We start from the raw sequence: 13,359 nt of genomic DNA, 5'->3' as shown, positions 1-13,359 counted from the left end.
TCATCCATAACCCATATCCATGTCTAGTGTCAAATATTCCATTACAAATAGCCTTCATCGGTTCAGCCTATTCTGCGTCCACTAGCCATCACTGTTACCTAAACCCACTGTCATAGAGCAATTAGTGATTAATTTCACTCATCACCAGTATAATAAATCCACTTCTGAAAACAGTTCCACTTCCATACCTCGACTTGACTAGCACTAACCTTACCTCGGGCTGTCATAACTCCTCTAGCCGTGACCTTCAGCCATATTCACTGCCCTTTTTCCATCACAAATATACTTCAGTCAGGGCCACCATAATACATCTTCTAGCAGCAGCTTGTCACCATGCTCTCTGTCAAAAGGCCATTAAGAACAGACATGAGCCATGACCATTGCATTATATTGCCACAGTATTCCCTTGATAATGGCATTTGTTCTCATGATAATGGAGCACATGCCAATTACCAGAGCAATCCAAAAAAACTCGAAAATCCCAAAATCATCCCCTAACTCACTGCCACGCAACACATCCCACCTCCTCATATCTTGCTCTTCCCCCTCAATTATTTTGCCCCTTTGCACCTCTCTCCACCAACTTTCAGTTGTCGGTTATTCCGACACATTTTTTTCCAAGTGAGTCTTCATCCTTTCGGATGGTGATCCCGCTAACCTGCCAAACGTCTTCAACAAACTGGCTCCACAGCCAACCTCGAACTCTAAAACTTCACATGTAATCCTCTTTCCCCACCTTCACCTACATCCTAATGAGAAACCAAACCTTTACACCAGCCAAGTATGTTTTTTCCCAAGTTTCTTCTTTGGATTCCCACAGGAGCCCCATGATAATTGTTTGCATTTCTGAAAAGACTCTCTGCTGCAATGCATCATTGGGATACAAAAAGGTTTTCGGCAGAAGTGGAACCGCTGTGTCTCTGTTGAAGTTATTTTTAAAAAGAACACTGGACAAATATATTCCAAACAAATGACACATCTGCAATGCCTTGTGCCCAAGATAACTTTTATTTGGTTTAAATCCATTTAGCGGTTTTCTTGCTATAGTTGTGTAATCGAAGTCCTTTTTTTTCCATCGGAAAATGAATGGGATTGGGCCGAAAACACAGTTTTTTTTAGTTTTCTTAATAACTTTTCACCTTTTAACACATTTTCACCAAAATGTCCAGTTAATTTAGTTGGGTGGGGTTGAGACAGGATAAACATGTTTTGTAAAAAACAATCACCCAAATCCGTCCTGCGCGTCTAAAGTTATTGGCAATAGAATTTTGGGAAAACTATTATAATATAATATATGGGGCACACTCTGGTTCAATATAACTTTCAGGAAAATCAGATTCAGGTGGGCACCGCTATAGATTCCTCTCAATAAATGAACTGTAAACTGAAGAAAAGGGAAATGTATTAATTATTTATGCTCTTCGGAGCTATGTGGTGAAAAAAGACCCTCGGCACCAGGCCAAACTTAAAAACAAGAAACAAACTTGCAGGAACACCCTAGCGAGAGCCATACGCTCACACTTTTCCCAAACATGGGCTGAATTTATCAAAACAGCTTTATCTATTCTCAGGAAAACATTGTGAATATATTGTTGATTCTTACAATTTTAAACTTGAGTCTATTCAACAAAAAAGATATGAGACAGTTAGTTTTAATATATAAGTAGGAATGAGGCAGTAAAGCACTAATGAGCGCGTCAACACTCCTCGTGTAAACTGTGTCTCTAATCTCTGCTCTAAATAACCATAGCAGGCATCATTGCTGCTTCTGCAGTGAACGAATGCCTGCCTCCGCTGGCATGTCTGGAACTTATCAATATAACTTTGAGCCACTGGTCTTCTCCTCCAAACTTTTCCGGTGCTCATCAAATCGTCAGGGAGACCGTCTATTCTTTCAGCTTGTAGTCAGTGAAGGTGTTTTAGTTCAGTGTCAAATTATCTGTAGGTTTCAGTTTGCAGGAACCTGCTTACCCCCAATGGGTGGGGATTCACCCACAGTGTGGCCCTACAAAGCTGGCCAATGGTCACCCTGGTGCAGCAACTTATTGGAGCCTGGTGCTTCCACCTTCCTGAATTCTGTAAAGATAACAGTACAGAAAGGGGGACATACTCTGGTTCCCGGCTCAATATACCTTTGAGCGACGGGTCTTCTCCAAATGTTTCCAGTGTTCATCAAATCATCAGAGAGGCAGTCTCAGCTTGCAGTCAGTGCAAGTGTTTTAAATCAGTGTTGTCAGTTTTGCTTCCAGCATTTTGCAATTTTGCAATTTTGCTATCAGGAGTCCTATGTATTATAGGACCTTGGTTGGACATTGGTTTTTCCTTTGTAATAATGCTGTTTAGGTTTCTACTGACATCACAGACACATCTCACTTAAGAGAAGAGCCTGCCCTCTGCCCACCTTAGCAGAAAAGGTGAATGAGGTATATCTCTTATCAGTGCCTGTTTCACTTGTATGATTGGGATCACAGCTGCTTTGTCGTAGAGTGAGGGCTGGTTAAGCACTTTATCCACTACTCACCCCTGTACTCCTGAGAAGCAGTAGTCATTTCATCACACAAGCACCTTTGTATATGGCATGGTTACCCTGTTTGAATTGTCTAGGCTTGCTCTATAGGCCAACAAATGCCATATCTGTTTCTGACTCTGGCACACAGTGTGATTGATATATGAAATAGTGGTGCTCCTCTGGTGCCTCTGATCCTTGCATGGACTCGCTGTGCAAGGGGTGTAAGGAATAACTATGCCCCTCTGACACCTGAGGTATTGAGGGATTTCATTCCTTCTCTACATGGTTTTCTTTGATCATAGAGTTCAGGTCTCTTGGAGGACAGAGTTCAGAAATTCCTCTGCTTCAGCAATAAATAAAGTACTGATCTATGGGAACATGGCCACATTGCCTTTCTGATTCATTGTGTTTCAAATCCCCAGGTGGAGGAGATGTTTCTCTTGCAGGGTTGTCCAATTCCAGGCTTCGAGTGCCCGAAGCATGTCGGATTTTGAGGCTACCACTCATTAATATTCATGAGACACATTGCCATAAAATGATTCTAAATGTACGCAGTATCTTGCTCACAAATATTAATGAGAAATGCCCTAAAAACCCATCCGGATTCAAGCCCGCGAGGCCTGGAGGTGGACAACGTAAAGGAAGGGCAGTGCCCTTAAATGGCCTCATTTGATTGTTGTCTGCCTTATTTGTGTGACCGGGGGATTCTTTGCATCCGTCCTATAGGCTCATCATTCACTAGCTCAGGGCACCTACAACGTGCTCAGAGTAAGGCCAGGGATTGTGTCACAATACAAGCATCATGCAAGAAGGCAGGGGAATCAGCAGGATGTTAACACGTTTCCATTTCAGTGGGAGTCCATGTCAGCAGTACGTTAGCATTGGAAATACCGCTCTGAGGGATGATCCCTTTGACAAGACAAGCATTCAAACCTCATCACAGCATATACTGTGAAGGTGAAGCTGCGTAATGGTACTGGTCACCCATTAACAGAATTGCACTGTGTGACGGGTCACTACCAAATTTTACTCAAATACGTTCAATCTCTTCTAAAGGCTACATGACGTGCATAATCCAGAACATCTAAATGTAGAATTGTTTGATCCCATGATGAACCAACTAAAACTCCCAAGCGCACATACAGATCCACTAGGCTACCAACTAAAACTCCCAAGCGCACATATAGATCCACTAGGCTACCAACTAAAACTCCCACGCGCACATACAGATCCACTAGGCTACCAACTAAAACTCCCACGCGCACATACAGATCCACTAGGCTACCAACTAAAACTCCCACGCGCACATACAGATCCACTAGGCTACCAACTAAAACTCCCACGCGCACATACAGATCCACTAGGCTACCAACTAAAACTCCCACGCGCACATACAGATCCACTAGGCTACCAACTAAAACTCACACGCGCACATACAGATCCACTAGGCTACCAACTAAAACTCCCACGCGCACATACAGATCCACTAGGCTACCAACTAAAACTCCCACGCGCACATACAGATCCACTAGGCTACCAACTAAAACTCCCACGCGCACATACAGATCCACTAGGCTACCAACTAAAACTCCCACGCGCACATACAGATCCACTAGGCTACCAACTTGTTTAGTCTTGTTGCTTTAAAAAATATATATTTATAACAGTACAGTCAATTATTAGTTATTCTGTTTTAATCATAGGGCATTCATAAATGTATTGAAAAAGCGACGGTCTTAGAGGGAACCAACTATGGGAAATGTGATGCCCAGATTTACGACCTCCAGATTTCCAAAGTAACTGCACAGACAGCAATATAAATCTTCAGCTTGCAAGTCAGCAGTACTATTACACCCCATGGACATATAGCGTGGATCATAGCCCCTTACATAATCATTCATTCAGCACTACATTGTGAGTGCCTTCCAGTGCCAGCTCTCCTTTCGAGGTTTCTGTCTAGTGCCCCATAACTAAGATTGATATAACTTTGCTCTTCCTGTGGGGCACTGGATCTTTCTTGGCTATTTGGGCGATATTCATCTTTCCATTCTCAGATGCTGTCCCTTTCATGGTTGGCACATCATGAGCCAACATTGTTCTATCAATTAACGTCGGCTATTTTCACAGCATGGTCCAAATGGTGCAGAACATTTTGACCTTGGTTTAGAGATTGGTGCTATTAGGTAGCCAGGTCATGGTCAACAGATCACCAGTAATGGTGACTCTTGGACTTATTCTCTTGTTGTTAAGTGCTATAAAGACCATTGATATTCCTTCACGCATTTCATGTTTCTTGTGTTCAGCAATGGCATGCACCGAGGGGTTCACTTTGAAGGTGTGGATTAACACCCTGTAAACTAAGCACATAAATTAATGTGACAAAGTATGCTGCCTACCTTCGATGTCATTGAGTGGGGTAAGTGAGGCGCCAGGTACTCCCCAGAGTGAGTGATTGGGCATGAGGATGGTAAATGGAGGTTCCCTTAGCCACTCTGTCTTAGTCCCCAACACAGGGCAGGGGGCATTCACAGGAGGCCATTTGAAGAGACTATCCATTTAAGGGGGGATCAGCCCTTATTGATGGGGGCCTGAAACAATATATAATTATAAGTACAGGCTCCCTACATTACTAAAGAGGAACACTTCATTTAAGTTCACTGTAGAAGAGTTTACAAACACCCCCTCTTTCAGAGAACTGAACACTGCGAGCAAGGGAAAGCTTGTGATGAAGGAAGCAAATCCCTTTGATGTAGTTAAGTTATGGTATGTTACTTTGCATTTATATAGCGCCTTATGTATCACTGGTATGATCTCAAGGCGCTAGTAGGTTGACCGCCCTCAGGGACCGTAGTTCAAGTCAGTAGAGAGAGAGAGAGAGAGAGTCATAAAGTGCGTGTGAGCACCGGATATGTGTGCAGCAGGTGTGGCATTCGTATGATAGCGGCTTCTTAGTGGTAGGTGTGGTGGTTGGGAGATCAGGAATATGTGTTAGTTCCTGCAGGGTGTTGCCCACACTGATTCTGGCTGCGTTAAGCCTGAGGAGAATGCCTAGGCTGTCGGGTGTACAGCCGGCTGTGTTTAGTTAGGATGATGGGGAGTATGTGGCAGGTGTTGGTATGAGAACAGCTTTACCAAATGTGTCATAGTATCGCTCTGTTCTAGTTGAGTGGTGCTGTATAGAAGAGAGTAAGCGTGGTGATGTGATGTGGTGGTTTAGAGTGGGTGCTTGAAATCGAGCGCACATCTGAACCATTTATTCAATCTGTTTTATTCACTCAGTCTGTTCAAACGGCTTAGTCTGTTCACACATTTCACATGGTTCTTTATTTGGTTTATTAGTCATTCCATTCATTCTAACATTCGATCGTTCATCTACATAAGCTGTTCGGCTATCTCCATCTGTTCTATCCCCTCCATCCGTTCCGCCCTCTCGATTTGATCATTCCATTCCATCTACTCCATCTGTTCCATCCATTTCATCCCTTCCATCCAGTCCATCTGTTCCATCTACTCCATCCGTTCTATCCACTTCATCCATTTCATCGGCTCCATCTGTTCCATCCACTCCATCTGTTCTATCTGTTCCATCAACTCCATCCGACTCACCCACTCCATCCTTTTAATCAACTCCATCTGTTCCATAAACTCCATTAGTTCCATCTACTCAAGCGGTCTCATGAATTCCATCCATCCCATGCACTTCATCTGTCACATGCACTTCATAGGTTCTAAGTACTCGTCATTTCCATGCACTTTATCAGTTTCATGCATTCCATCCGTTCCATGATCTCCCTCCATTTTATGCACTCCATCAGTTCTATCCCTAACATCTACTCCATCCGTTCTATCCGCTCCATCCGTTCTGTCCACTCTATCCGTTCCATGTACTCCATCAGTTCCATGCACTCCAAAGCACTCCAACCATTCCATGCACTCCAACCGTTCCATGCACTGAGTGGTAAACAACTGTTTAGAGTCACGTTACAATAGTCTCTGAAACAGAGTCCAGAAGCCCCCATGGACTTTAGAGTCACGCTGCATTTATCTCCAGAGCGTGGTAGGTGAGCCCCCTATGCATTAGAGGCACACAGGACTTTCTAGGTCGCTCATGCTCTGATTCCACTCAGGCCTCAGAGACACATCAGACTTTCTCCTGGGAAACATTGGTGAATCCCCTCAAAATTCCAAGACATACCTCACGCTGCTTGAATACTTACACAGACTACCTGCTACTTACACAGACACTGCAATCATGTCCCTGCAGTGTAAGCCCACAGAGCTACTGCAGGAAACAGTGGCACATTAGAACAGGATTTCACTCTGCTCACCATCACCTGATTCTCCAAAGGAGCACACACACACAGACTCCATATTTCTAACAAACAGAAGAGAAGCTCAGGACAACCTGAAGCAACAGTATCAACACAAGCACTGTCAGCACAATATACGGTGATGGATAACCTCTCAAATGTTTGGTCCAGTTGCAAAGTCCCAAAGCCCACACAGGTAATTCCATTAAATCCTTGCAATTACACCAGCGCAAGCATTAATTTCCAATTTTGCAGGCACTAAGATGAAGCCCCGTCCTAGAGGGGGGATCACATAACTAGGTAAGTATGGTGGGTGTTTAGAGTAGTAGCTGGCCGCAGGAGTTTGGAGCAAGTTGGTGAGTGAGCAGGGAGTTTGGAGGGAGAGTGAAAAGAGGAGGAGATTGGAGAAAAGAAGATGTATAATTCGGGAGGATGTAGATTGGAGATATCAGGTGGAGGTTGGTAGGAAATATCTGGCAGAGGTCACTGTAAGAAATCAGGAAGCAGTGAATTGGAAATATCAGGACGAGGCTGGTTTAATACTACAGGAAAATATGGGACATTGCAAGTTGTAGGACAGGATGCTAGAAAAGGCCTAGTTGGCAAAACCAGGAAGGCATGAGAAGGATTGATTGACCAAAGATACGGGGTAATGACCCTCATCTGAAGGGGCCAAGCCCATGATGAGTTAAGGAATGTGAATGTGGCATGACATCAAGGAGGAGCTGGACCAGAGCAGGACTGCAGAGGAGGTACAGTGGGAGTACAGAGAGAGAGAGAGAGAGAGAGAGAGAAAGAGAGAGAGAGAGAGAGAGAGAGAGAGAGAGAGAGAGAGAGAGAGAGAGATATTGGGGGTGTGGGGGGTACTGATTCCTTTTAATTCCACCTGAAGCAACTGCGGTATATAAAACAAGTTGGCCCTGTCTCAACAATTTTCAGACAAATTATACTACCATCTACAGCTAGTGATTGAAACCCATCAATGTCTCCCTTGACTAAATGGTGCTACACAGGGTTGTTTCCAATTTATTACCAGAGACAAGCAAGAGCAAGTGCAAAGTGAGCACCCTTAAAACTGTGAGGGACAAGGAATTACCATAACCTTATGAAAACTGAATGAAACCCAAACTATTTTGGAACTATTAAAAATAGACTATCCTGATACTTTTGAGTTTGATGAAGAGAACCTTTGTATACTAAATAGAATATGTTTTAAACTCAGGATTGTGTTCAGCATCCTGGTGGAGCCCATTTTGTTATATGACAGTGCTCTTAACACCCCGAATACAGAATTTCAGCTTTCCCCAAAGCTGACTAGTGCCCCTGGTGTGAGAATGGATGGGAGGGGAGCACAAAATGAGCTACAATGTTTACTGACATTACTGTTAAGCAGTGATTATACAAGATACATATCCCCTTCAATGGCTGTGGTGGTAATCTGTGCTTCAGCAGACATTTTCATAATACTGTTACTGAATAGTTTGCAGACCACTGGATGGTAGAGATAATAGGAGATATTTTCATCAATACTTATTTCTACATTTATATGCTATGGAATAGTATTTACTTCAATGAAGGTTGACCTCCAATTGTGAGCGCAGGCTAATGGCACTCAGTTTTCTGAACTATTTCCATGTAGACTACCAGTGGTCCAGCAGTATCTATGCTCCATGCTTTATGTCTTGCTCAATTCTTCACCTACCGTATGAAAGAAACCTCTGTCTTTAAAATTATTTACTTTTGCAGAAATTGCATGCCACCACAGTTTGCTTTGTGGGCCTGTACTGAAGCTTTGCAGGTCATCTTGCCCTTTATATTTAGGATGCAATTAAATTGCAAGGTAGCCTTGATGGCTGCTGTGGCCGAGGGTCAGAAGTCCAGTATTTGGACATCCTACTTCTGAGTGACACTGAAGAGCAGCTGGCAGGGTTAAAGACAGACATTAATTGGCAGTGTAACTGTGCAGTAGAAATGACCTTCTATCCCATTACATCTTACAGTGTGATAAAACCAACGTATAAAGTTCTACTCGATTTTGGAGACGTGTGTCTATCGTCCTCTGTTTTTATTCCTTTTCCCCTTTTGCCCATTGTTTTCCACTGGGTGCAATGAAAATGCTTCTTACAAAGAACACAGACTACTTAAAAATTAAGCTCAAACCAGCAATCCACTGAAACAACTATTCACTTAAACGTGCATTCTCCTCAAATGCCACTCTGCCCCTGCACACACACATAAAATTAAAGATCTCATTAGCATGCATTCCATAACATGTTTTAAGGTACATGGATCACAACTCAGCACACACCTATAAATCTCTGACACGCGCCCCCCACTATCACATCCACTGCAGGGATGACCCACACAAAAAGGTGGTGGCATTGCCTCATTTTCATGGACACACTCACACGTGTCAGCTCCATTAATCCCCATTCACACATTTTGAACACCTCTCTCTCACATGTTGCCCATAACATCAACACCCCCACATAAACCTACCTTATTTATCGCCACAACACAAAATCCTAACTTCCACAATGACTAGACTGACTTTACACTAACAATCACAGTTCCCCCTGCACAAATATCAACCTTGAAGATGTCAACCTAGGCCGTTCTCACCCAGACAACAACCCCATTCTGACCACTGTTCTAAAACCACTCAACCCTATGACCTAACACACCACATCCCCTCCGCCACGCACAATTATCTAGCAACACCTTGGACCTTCAGATTTCTAGCAAAAACCATATTTCTATTGAAAATTCAATCTGGGTATCATGGTATGACCACATTGCGATGCCATTCACTCTCACTCTGCAACACAAAACCCAAGCTTCTACCACACATCCCCCTTACCACCAACCAGGCAAATGAAATACCTTCCGTCAAAGTTTTAGTACCACTCATATCAACATGCCCTCCTCACACACACACACTTCCACACTTTGAAACAATTACAATAAGATCAACACCCAGGAACTCAACAAAATACCCCTCCTCAAAACACAGAAAACCCCCAACCCCAACCATCAACCTTTGTTTAACATATCCATCCTCTCCATCCAATAGGAATCCAAGTGCCTTGAAAGAGCCTGGCAAAGTAGCCCATTCCCGCCATGAGGACACGCCTCAAACACTGCATCAACAAATACAAGACATACATAAGTAGCACCAAAGCCACCCACTACCTTCACAACCCCCAATCTGCCGCCAACCGCACACAGAAACCTTTCAACATCGTCAAGTCATTCTCCAAACTACCATCCAAAAGATCCAGGTCTCCTCCCACTTCTTTATGCAAATAATTCATGGCCTACATCAACAGTAAAATACACAATATCAGAAAGCTTGCATCTCTGCTCTCCCACTGCTACCTCTCACCGCCCCCACACCTTCCATCACGTGGAACACCTTCCCCCCATGGACAGAGCCACCCTGACCAACAAAACAAAGACTGCTCACTTCCTGGAAGCCCACCTAAAGCTGCATACAACTGCATCACCAGCATATTTCCACACTGGGTCAACAGCATCAACATCTGTTTCACACATGGTACAATCTCCTCTGCCCCAAAATAGGAGAAATAGCCACCCACCTCAAGAAAATCCCTCAAACCCACACTTCCTGAAAAATACCACCACATTCCTGTGCTTGCATACCTCACCAGAATCATTGGACTCTTCATGACCTCCTCATCCCCTGAAATCTGGTTTTATTCCTGGCATCAGCACTCAGACTGCAACACTTTGAATCCTTGATGATCTCCACAACATCACTTACTAAGGGCACACAGCTCTACTGGAACTCTTCGACCTTGCTGCTTCCTTCCGACACCCTAAACCACACTATACTCCTCAACATCCAATTCCACCAGATGAAGCCCTTGGCACTGTTCTGGAATGGTTCAACCCTTACTCATTGATAAGACACACTGGGCCTCATTCTACTGGGCCTCATTATAAGTTTGCTGGTGCGGGAACTACGGTACCAGTAAGCTTGCCGGTGCCGTAGTTCCCGGTCTGGCAAACTACGAGTTGTGCTTGCCGGTGCCTTTCTGCCCGCCATGTCTGACCTGGTGGGCAGAGCGGCACCCGCGAGCACAGCATGTCGGATGCACCGGCAAGGTTTATAATTCCCAGCCCCATCAATGGGAATGTGGAAGAATATTTTCTGGTGCCAGGAAAGAACAAATGCCGGGTCCGGCAATGCCGTAATGACCAGGTTATTGCCCATTCATGGATGCCAGGTACGGCTACCACCAGCCTCCTAATGAGGTCCACTGTGTCTTAATGATCATTTATTGATCTCACCCCTCCCCCCCCCGGTCAAGCAGGAGATGCCCCAAGGATCCTCACTATGTCCACTCCTCTTTAAACTATATGTGGAATCACTCAGACAGACCCATAACAACCATAATGTCCATTTCCCCCTATGCACTGATAACACACAAATATACTCACAAATCTCATTCCCATTTCAGCTCCACACCCTCAAAAGCTGTCACTCCACCATCACCAGAGTCCAAGCACTGGTTCTGTACACACTGGACTGTGGTAATGCTCTCTTAACTGCACTCTGCAACATCACCCTTGCCCTCCTGCAAGTCATACAGAACACAGCAGCCATATTCATCCTCTGCCTACCCAAACACTTCTGCATCACCCAGCTCTCGCTCAGCTGCGCTGGCTCCACATTCCCCAGAAAATTGCCTTCAAATATCTCTGCATTGTAGGCAAAGTCATCTACCTCCAAACCTCATCATACCTTTACAGCAAGCTGAGACTCATCACCCACACAAACACCAGGCAAGCTAGCCAGTACCCTCTACTCATTCCACTATGCAAACTTACATGCGCAAAAAAACAAGCATTTAAACCAGTAGGTACCTAGACCTGGAACAACCTGCCACTTCACATCTGCACTGCACTCTCCATAACCACTTTCTGAAAAATACCTCAAAAATATACCTTTCCCCCAGACCTAAAGCAGACTCACTACCTCCCCTACCTTCACGTGTCTATCCTAATCTTCCGATCCTATCGTGAAATAATTTTAAATTGTCCTTTTGCTGGCCCACTTTAGAACCTTTGAACCTTGTAAGTCCCTCCAAGACCCTCTGCGTAGAGCCAGCGCAGAATAAACATTCAAATAAAATAAAATAAAGGAAGTTGGGAGAATAAGTAGTAAATGATCTGCAAAGACTAAAGTCATGTGGTTGAACTAGAGAGGGGATGAAAGTCAGCAGACACTTGATTAGAACTTTAAAGGCCGTTCAAATTAACTTGTGAAAGCCACAAGCCTTGTGTACTTTCTGTACATAATAGTTTGTTTTTTAAAAATGTTTTGTATATCCTTAGCCTTTCAAAAATATTCAGTGTGTTCATTTTCACCAAATCTCACATAAAACTATGCATAATGTGAAAACGGAATTACTATTTTCCTTCAAATTTGACAATGTGGTATCAGCAAAGTGAAAACAGAAATCCAAACCATCAGTCCTCTTCTGTACAAATAAAGGAGACTGGTGTGGAAACGCTAGAGAGCACCTCGCGCGACTTTATTGGCTGTACGTCAGGTATATTTTGGGACCAACATGCTGATAATGAGTCTCAATGACAACTCCATGTTCGTCTAGAACATAAAAGACATGTCCAAATCTCACACTCATGCACATTAGTGCTGAAATGTACAAACCAGGGACATTCCAACCTGATATGTCCTACTGTCCGTTTTAAGTGTTCATTGTCTTTTTTTAAAATCATGAACAACCACTGAAAACATCACCTTATTTTTCAATTTTGCAAACAATAATGATATGTGATTGAAATCGCTGGCATGGAAAATCATGTTGAACTGTTTTCAACATGCTGATGGGCAAAAATCTCTAAACATCTAAAATGATCTTCAAAAACAACCACACGAATCAAGCAGCTTCAAAAATAAAAGTGTGTGCAGCTTTGTAAGACTAAAGTGGCAGTGACTTTTGAATGATGTGCACGACTATTGGCCAAGATCAAGAATTTAAAATTACGTCTATCCGAGTACAATGCGAATCCGCTGCCCTCCCCCTCCTCAAACCTTTACTTGAATAGCGGTTTGTCAAATGTTCTACGAATCCTGCTTGGGGATTTCCACAAACTTGGTTCCTGACTGGTAATATGGTATGACATTGCCAAACCCCTGGGGTTCTGATTAAGACAAGAAGATGGCTTTTCCACAAAGGTAGCACACCTAAGAGACTGTCAACGAAGCCTCCCATATCCCTGGCCTGTTTTGTTACATACCATACATGACAGTTGTATGAGATAATTGAGTGGGGCTTTGTCAGCTGAGATGTTATAGCAAGCTTCCACATAGCATCACAATAATTTACTCAGAACAACAGTGCCTTTTTTTTTAATGGCCCCCACAGAGAGGATGGTTTCCTCTATCAATAACTACGCCTATATAGGATGACTGTTCTCTTTCTCTATATTTGTCATAAAACCCGAGATCAAGTGGTCAGCCTTCAGTGTTTGTTATGAGTTTTCAATAAT

Source organism: Ambystoma mexicanum, chromosome 6p, assembly GCF_040938575.1.
Source record: "Ambystoma mexicanum isolate Mex_15411 chromosome 6p, UKY_AmexF1_1, whole genome shotgun sequence".
NCBI lineage: Eukaryota > Metazoa > Chordata > Amphibia > Caudata > Ambystomatidae > Ambystoma > Ambystoma mexicanum.
Note: the sequence above shows the minus strand (reverse complement) of the source record.